Genomic DNA, 6,000 nt, shown 5'->3' on the forward strand with positions numbered 1-6,000 from the left:
CCACCATTAATGGTGCCTCTTCCGCTTGGGCATTTTGCGGAACACTGATCCCAGCGTGACCTGGTTTGGGCCTCACGGGTTTTGCACCCTCAGGTCTCCCAGCGACACACACTACAATATTGTGCAATATTAAAATTACAAAACTTGTGTTTCTATTACTTCAAAAAATGGTTTGAATTTCTCGAAAATCCAAAATTTGTTGATTACAGAATTGAGCATTAACATACTACGATAATTGTAAAACATTTGCAAAAAGGATTAATTGATGCTTTTTTGTTTTGTTAATAGAATCAGTAATGCTGCAGTAATGAATCTCTTTTTGCAAAAAAAATTACATCTTTTTTTTTTGAATCCACTAAAGGAATGTAGGTTTCAATTGCACATTGTTTAGCAGTCATCCGTGAATACGTTGGACCATTTAAGTAAAATAAATAAATAAATCAATGTCCAAGGATATAAGCTAACCTCAAACAGGAGAGAATGCAAAATAATAGTCACACCTGCTACACATGGATGATCTGAAACATTTTGTGCCAAATGATGAACAACTAAAACTGGTAACACCATTGGCTGACATTATTAAAATGGAAATTGGATTTGATGAATACACATCAACAGCTGACGAAGTAAATAATAAAACGTGAAAATCGACTTCAGGAAAAACAATACAGGAGCTCTAAAAATGAAACGTACAAATACCAAGCAGGAGAGGAGAGGCTGCAAATCTGCCACAAGCAAACACGCAGGACAATTGACAAAGAATATCTGTGCATAACACAGCTCATTACAAAAACATATCTTTCCCCATGAAACAAAATTAAAGATATAAATCAGCTCACAGTGCAAGTATTCCAATACACCAGTGTAGTGCAATGGCCACAAGGAGAAAGAAAAAAAGAAACTTGTTATTAAAACAAGGAAACTGCTTACTGTTGATTACATTTATACAAAAACCATTGCATTCCAAGATGGGAAGGGGGCACTGACCTCGTCGGATTTAATTTGGACCAGCAAAACAACAACTATTGGATTGGCTGTATTTCTGTAAAAAGCTCAACAGATTGTTGAATAGTGTTCATACATGAGCATGAAGAAAGTGTATTTTATACTCACAGCTCAGTTTCGACAGAGGAAGCAGTCTGACAAACGCATCACCATGAGCAATTTTTCAGTATATTTTTGCACTTTTTGATGAAGCATAAATAAACTACACAACAAGGGAAAAATAAATAAATAAAACTAGAAGGGCACATCATTATAAAATTTAAAGGGTGTTCCAAAAAGACCTGGACATATTGTTAATATATTTAGTACCACAAATGATACAATGATACCCTTTGGTGTGTATGTATGTATATATATATATATATATATATATATATATATATATATATATATATATATATATATATATATATATATATATATGATACAGAAACTCAAAGTTTTCTTCATTTTCAGGTGCAGTGGTTCAATGTGAAAGAAAATGGCGCCTCCACAGGAGAAAGCTCAGTGCGTCGAATGGTTCATCGAGACGAGATCTGACTCGCAAGCTCAGCATAATTTCCATAAAAGGTATGGAAGGAATACGCCATCGCAGACTAGTATTAGAGAGTGGTACAACAGGTTTAAGGAGACTGGAAGTTGTCAGTAACAGAAAAGTACCGGTCGGCCAAGCACAAGTGCAGCAGACATTGAACGAGTGCGTGAATCATTTCAACAGTCCTAGAAAATGAATTTGACGTGCATACAGAGAACTGGGACTACCAACCACCACTCTACGCATGGTTTTGAATAAACGACTGAAGCTTTATGCCGATAAGGTGGAGATTCTGCAGGAACTCAAACCAAATGATGGATCCAAACACTAGGCATTCACCTTGGAAATGCTCAGTTGCATAGAGGATGACAAAGAATACCTGAAAAGGACATGTTGACAGATGAAACCTGTGTTCATGTATCGGGTAAGGTCAACCTGCACAATGTGAGGATCTGGGGCTCTGAAAACCCCCACATGGTCATTGAACACAAACGTGAAAGTCCAAAGGTCTTCTCCATGTCTGCTTGGTGGGTCTGTTTTTCTTTGCAGAGGATACAGTGACCTCAACAATTTACAATAACATGTTGGAAGGATTCGCTATTCCACAGATTGAAGACCTGCAACCCGATATCATTTTTTCAACAGGAGGGCGCTCTCCCTCATTGGGCCTTACATCGGTTGAGCCGTCCTGAATAAAAATTTCCATGTCGCTGGATTGGCTGAGATGGACCAACCACCTGACCCTACGATCACCAGACATAAACCCCCTTGATTTATTTTTTTGGGGGGGAGGGAGGGGGGACTTCATTCCCATGGGGAGTATTTGACATGAGCCACGTTTCAATTTTTTCCATGAATCGGTGTCAGAGATACAGAGTTCCGAATTTTTTTTTTCCTTTTTTCCAACATGATTGCCACACCACGTGGCCTATGAAATCATAATTATCATTAAAACATTCTATGTGAGTAGTCTCACCGATGGTGAAAATTTCATGTCAATCGGATGAGGAGTTGCAGAGAAAACCAAGAAAATTAACATTGACGCTTGTACTTACGTACGTACGTACGTACGACTCAAAAATGTAATACCTCTGGTGACTTTGTCAGCGGAAGCATAAAAAATAGGGACAACATCCCTGGACAATCACCTGGTGGCGGCCGGATAAGATAACCAGAAAACCACTGGGAGGCATGGATGACCCATACAATATGTAACGGAGAAGAAAGTAAATACCTATGGATTTTTTTTTTTAACGCCAGAAGACCAAGGCCAATATTCATCAAAATTGTGTGTGTAGTTTCTCAGAAGATATCAAATACCTATTTTGGGGGGCAACCCCCGCCTGTCGACATCCTGAGACCCCAATTTTGTAATCTCATGAACAAGCTTTGGAACATCATGGGTGATGAAGTTTCATCAGAATTGTGTTTGTAGTTTCTGAGAAGAAAGCAAATATTGTGGATATTTTGGATTGAACACTGAACCATTAATATAACAAAATACAATTTTACAAACACTCGTGAGGTAAACGAATAGAAACACCATTCTGACGTTACATCTGGGTAGAGAGCTGTTTTTTTATGGGTTGAAACTCAAAATCATAATTGTATTGAGGTATTTATGAAACCTCCCACCCACCTTAGGACACAGGCTGGGACCCTTCCACAGAAGGTTTGGCGGGGCCATCCCCAAAACTGAGGGAGTCGTCCAGGGAAGGAAAGACGGACAGATACTCCTGCTTTATAATATAGATTATAATCATTAGTGTTGTGGTTACTTTTCTGATAAAGCCTGGTGTTTGCTTTGTGGTTAGGGTGGCTGGCTTAGGATCCTCAGGTCCTGAGTTTGAGCCCCATTGGCTGCTGAATTAACACCGGGTGGGGTTGATTCAGCCTGTCATCCTACTGAGGTTGGTGAAATGAGTACCAGTGTACTGGTAGAGGAGCGCAGCATCAGTGGCATAGCCATGCTCCAAGAAATGGTCAGAATGATGACCCGTCCAAGACTGTGCCAAATAGCCAAAGAAAAACTGCTTTGGCAGTTCCAATGCTCTGTTCAAGAGTATGGGTCTGAGAAGAAAAACTTTTGTGATGAGAAACTATCATATAATCGCTACAACCTCCATCATTCCTGCATAAAGACTCATGCAAACAGCTTTGTTAGCTGAAGATCATTGCTGCTGACCTCGAGGCCGAGCAAGTTGAGACGGCTCTGATCCGTTCATCTGAGGGAAATGCGATAAGTATATAATGCCTTAATCACGTTGAGTTTCCTCAAAACTTATATCAGTTTAATAGCAACTGTTTAAAAATGTAATTGTACATTGGGCAGAATTGACTGAAACATTTGTGGTTATAATAATTTTTATGTCCAGAAGTTGTACCCAATTAAAGCCATAATTTACCTATTATACACCTCAACATGGAGTTTGTTGCCAGTGGCAACCCCTTTGGGAATGGGGGATGTTAAATCGTTACAACCTCCATCATGTGACCATTGGCCCTCCTGTCAAGCTTGGTTGTGATTGGATAAGTAACCACCGAAAATATCATGGTCAAAAAAGTCAGACATCAAATTGCATATTTTAGTACAAATTCTGGAGAAACAAATTTTCCAAATAAACTTTTATATTCATAACTGAAGAGATCAAACTAAACACTTATAGGTATGGAATACTTGCAAAAACATGTACAAATAAAACAAGAAAAAGAGCAATCAGAGATGGCAAACCCTCGCCAGGACTTTTTTTGAGTGGTGTATTTTTATGGGTTTTCAGGGAAATCAAATATGGCTGCCAAACCATGTGACTAATGACATCATATGTGTGAACCTTTTGTTCCTCATGGACAGGCGGTCATACGTGTAATGTTTCACCTCAATATGTTCAGCCACTTCAGAGAAGAAGATTTTTGAAGGTTTTTTTTAACAATATGACTGCCAAATCACGTGACCAATGACCTCATTAATATATTTTTTTCTGTGGACCATTTTATCCCGAGATGACCCTCAAAATTTTTCATACTCATTGGATGTGGTTTTCTACATATGCAATTATGACGTCATAACGAGGGCACGTATGATGTCATTTTAAAAAAAATCACACTCATCCCCCATGAGGAGCACTTGCAACGTGCCAAGTTTCAATTTTTTCCTTGGTGCGGTTTCAGCGATACAGAGGTCCAACGTTTTTCAGTTTTTCCAATATGGTCATCACACCACGCGACCTATGATGTCGTAATTATCAAAAAAAAACATTCTACATGAGTAGCCACGCCAATGGCGAAAATTATCTCAATTGGACAAGCAGTTGTGGAGAAAAACATGAAAGTTCTGTGTGGACAAACAGACAAACAGACAGACAAACGAACTCGAATGCAATACCCTCTCCGAATCCTTCGGTGAGGGTAATCAAAATTCACTGGTTACAAAGGTATTCAGTCCCTTAGGTCAGTCAGTACTTGGTGGAAGCACCTTTTGCAGCAATGATTGTTTTGAGTCTTTTTGGGTAGGTCTCTACCAGCTTTGCACAGTGAGATGGTGAAATCTGCCCATTCTTCACACGATAATTGCTCTTGTTCTGCCAAGTTTATTCTTCTTGCACATGGCCAATATGGGGTGCACCAAAGTTTAATGTCCAGGTTCTGCAGCCATGTGACTGCCTCAGGGGTGAGTTGGTGGAGGGCTAAAAGTCCTCCCGATAGCTGCCGCAAGGGACAGTGCGACATATGCTCCATTGTCTGGACTCCTCCACATTCACACAGCGTATCCGGCATCATCCTCTATTGGGGTTGGGTGCTTCCGCAATGGCCCTGTCCAGTGCGGAGCCTGTTGAGAGCTCTCCATATACCTACATGGGAGTGTAAAACCATGTGGAGCAGTGGTTGGATCATGTACAATATGTTTATTAAGAGCTGTGGCAGCCTTCCAGCTGGCAATCCACAAGTCGGCCTCAGCTGGATGGGCTCCCGTAAGGAGCTCGGCACAGTTCCATGGTGGTTTTCAGGACTTGAAGCAACAGCGCAGATGTTCAATGAGAAGGTGCTGGACTGGAATTTCGGTTGCCAAAATGTGGCTGAGGTATCGGGATGACAGCACATCCCTACGGATGGCTGGCGGAGCAATGTTGCCGAGGATAGGAAGCCATTCAGTCATTGTTGGTTGAAGGGTTAGGGTTAGGGTTAGACATAAGGTAACTGTGTACAAATTATACTTTGAAAAGTCGGCTCGAGAGTACATACATAAGCCTTTGCAAAGTAACTTCTATTCTCATTCTCAAGTGTTTTCATAGCTACCAAGGCTGATAAAGACGCCAGAACAGATCGCTATTGTCAAAATGCAAAATTGTACGTCATCTTATTCTTTGTTTTTCACCAGTCAAGCACAATAAAGGCTGAAGCGATTACAATGACACTAATTTCGAACGGTTTTTCATGTACACTCAATATGCACTCCATAAAAT

The sequence above is a fragment of the Eptatretus burgeri genome, chromosome 11 (genome assembly GCF_056783735.1).
Source record: "Eptatretus burgeri isolate ZD-2024b chromosome 11, Ebu_testis_v1, whole genome shotgun sequence".
Lineage (NCBI taxonomy): Eukaryota > Metazoa > Chordata > Myxini > Myxiniformes > Myxinidae > Eptatretus > Eptatretus burgeri.